Below are 3,544 nucleotides of genomic sequence, written 5' to 3'. Positions count from 1 at the left end.
GGAGAATTACTGAAACAATATTCTCAAGTAGGATAAAGGAGATGAGATTTAGGGCACAAGGGCAGGGTCTGTCCTTAGCTGAGAATATACTTATAAGAATAGGAGACATGACAGAGTAATTGGGCTTAATTACATGAAGACCAAGTAAGCAGATGTGGTTGTAGAGGCTTGTGAAAATCATCTGATTGCTGTGAGTTTTCTTTTATTATTTAATATCTATATTATATATATAAACTTTTATTTTAAGATGGAAACCATCTGATTGCTGAGTTCTCTTTTATTATTTGATATATAGATAAGCGTTTATTATTTCGTATATATATATGCTTTTAAGTAGGCTCCACACCCAATGTGGGGCTTGAAACCACAACCCTGACATCAAGACTCATATGCTTTACTGACTGAGCCAGCCAGCTGCTCTCGATTGCTTTAGTTTTCTTAGTGAAACAGGAAGCAGCATAATCAACTGAGAACAAGGATGTGAGAGAAGATGCTAGAGGTTTGAGGATAGAGGTATTGTTATACAACAGTCATCGAGGAGAATGGAAGAATTAATAGCCCAGGGGTACCTGATAAAGTTGCTGGGCAGCCTCAAGGGTCCCTTGAGGAAAGGACAGTGAACTTAAAGTGAAACCAGGAAGCATGGTTGTGGTTTTTTTCTCTAGCTGTGTTCAATGCAGAGATCTAGATTTAATCTAAGATTATGACTTAGCCAAGAAAGGAAAATGAACTGAAAATGTGATAAGGAAACGGGGGGAAATGAAAGGGAATGGTTTTAATTATTGACCATGTAACAAACGGAGTAGGTGCGTGGGAAATAAGTATGAGAGACGGTGAGTGACATCTAAAAAAAAAAAAAAAAAAAGGTAGACTGAAGATCCTGGTGGGGTCCAAGGATTATCAGAGTCAGAGTGAGCCTGAAAGACAGGAATGTGATGGTTGGAGAATGGCACACAGTATTCCCCCACCTTATGCGTGGAGACCTGTTCACAGACCCCCAGTGGAAGCCTCAAACTACAGAGTACCAAACCCAGTATATATTGTTTTTACCTAAACACAAATACCTACAATAAAGTTTAATTTCCAAATAAGGCACAGTAAGAAATTAGCAATAATTAATAAATTAATTGAGAATTAATTTTTCATACTGAGAATACGAAAAAGGGACAAGTGACTGAGGAAAGGTGAAATAATCGTAGGAAGACAGGAACTGAGAGATCAGAGTACTGGAAGGATCATCTACACGAATGCTAAAGTCACAAGAATCATGACAGGAGTACAGTTAGAGCCGCAGAAAGCCAGGAGCTGAAATTTAACTAAAGCAACAAGGAGTGGTAGTGGGTGGTATAATCTGATAATGCGAGGTGCAAAACTGAGCATTTTGAAAACGGAACGAAGAAATGTCTGGAAGCACCTATGAGAATCAAGAAGGGGTCATCTACTCACCCTCTAGTCCCGGTAGTACTAGGAGAGTGAGAGAGAAAACCACCACCACCAGCCATACCTATGTTCTGCCCACCACATTCCCAGATACGCAGTCTTTCCTCATTTTCCCTTACATCTTGGTGGTCGCTATCTGATTCATCAAAAACTCCCAAAAAGAAGGAAATTCAAAACCGTCTGATACATCACAAGTATTTTTTTAAGTATCGTGACTGATTCAGTCCCCATGTAGATCAAGCTGTCATATTATTATTAAAGGGTTTTCCATTCCTTGGCAGAATATAGAATTTTCAAAATTTTACAATTTAATACACACATTAAAATTAGGGGAGGAAGACATACAGATGGCCAACAGACACATGAAAAGATGCTCAACATCACTCATCATCAGGGAAATACAGATCAAAAGCACAATGAGATATCACATCACACCTGTCAGAATGGCTAAATTCAAAAACACAAGAAACAAATGTTAGTGAGGATATAGAGAAAAAGGAATCCTTGTGCACTGTTGGTGGGAATGCAAGTTGGTGCAGCCACTACGGAAAACAGTATGGAGGTTCCTTAAAAAGTTAAAAATAGAATTACCATATGATCCAGTATCAGACGATTGGATATTTACCCAAAGAATACAAAAACAGTAATTCAAAAAGATATATGGGGGTACCTGGGCGGCTCAGTCAGTTAAGCAACCAATTTGGTTCAGGTCACGGTCTCATGGTTTGTGGGTTCAAGCTCCACATTGATTGGTCTCTGTACTGACAGCTCAGACCCTGGAGCCTGCTTCAGATTCTGTGTCTCCCTTTCTCTCTGCCCCTCCCCTGCTTGCGCTCGGTCTCTCTCTCTCAAAAATAAACATTAAATTTTTTTTAAAAACTATATGCACCCCTATGTTTACTGCAGCATTATCTACAATAGCCAAATTTTGGAAGCAGCTCAAGTGTTAGCAGCCCATCTATCCATTGATAGATGGATGGATAAAGAGGTGGTATACACACACACACACACACACACACACACAGAGGAATATTACTCAGCCATAAAAAAGAATGAATAATCTTGCCATTTGCAACAGCACGGATGGAGCTAGACAGTATAATGCTAAGTGAAATGTGTCAGAAAAGACAAATACCACAAGATTTCACTCATATGTTAAGAAACAAAGGGAAAAAAAGGGACAAACCAAGAAACACTCTTAACTATAGAAAATAAACTAATGGTTACAAGAGGGGAGGTGGGTAGAGAATGGGTCAAATAGCTGAAGGGATTAAGAGTACACTTATCATGATGAGCACTAAGTAATGTATACAATTGCTGAATATTGTACACCTAAAACTAACACTTTATGTTAACTATATTGAAATTTAAATAAACAAACTTTAAAGGCCGTAAATGAAGTTGGGGAGGAGTGCTTATTGTTACATGAAATCATAGAATCCACAACAGAGCTAGGATGATTTCAGAAATCTTTCTGGTCAGGGGTGCCTGAGTGGCTCAGTGGGTTAAGCTTCTGACTTCAGCTCAGTTCATGATCTTATGGGGGGGGGGGGGGTTCGAGCCCCACATCGGGCTCTGTGCTGACAATTCAGAGTCTGGGGGCTGCTGCAGATTCTGTGTCTTCCTCTCTCTCTGCCCCTGCCCCACTTGTACTCTCTTTCTCTCAAAAATAAACAAACATTTTAAAAAAAGAAATCTTTCTGGTCTAATACCTTAATTATATATAAGGAAGCTGATACACAGAAAGATTGTGATTTGCTCACACAACGTACACAAAATAGTAGCAAAATTCAGGTCCCTGACTCCCAACTCCAGGGATACTTTCACTAAATTTACACTGCTGCTTAGTAAACCCAGAGGCACAGCTAGGCAGAAATATGGAGAATCTAACTTTGTTTTGTTTTCAGTGCTCTGATGTTTGCATTGCGCTTTCACAACTGCACTTTCTCACTTGCTGAGTTACCACCACCTCCTCATCTGCTTCCCTCCCATCACCCAAGGGCGACAGCCTTCTGCAAAGTACTTTCTACTCTTTCCATTTGGGTTCCCTTCCAAGCCGCCCCCTCACTTCCTCCCTCACTTCCCTTGCAGCGATGACCGCAAA

Source organism: Puma concolor, chromosome E1 (genome assembly GCF_028749965.1).
Source record: "Puma concolor isolate L17-30 chromosome E1, mPumCon1.1.hap2, whole genome shotgun sequence".
Taxonomy (NCBI): domain Eukaryota; kingdom Metazoa; phylum Chordata; class Mammalia; order Carnivora; family Felidae; genus Puma; species Puma concolor.
Note: the sequence above shows the minus strand (reverse complement) of the source record.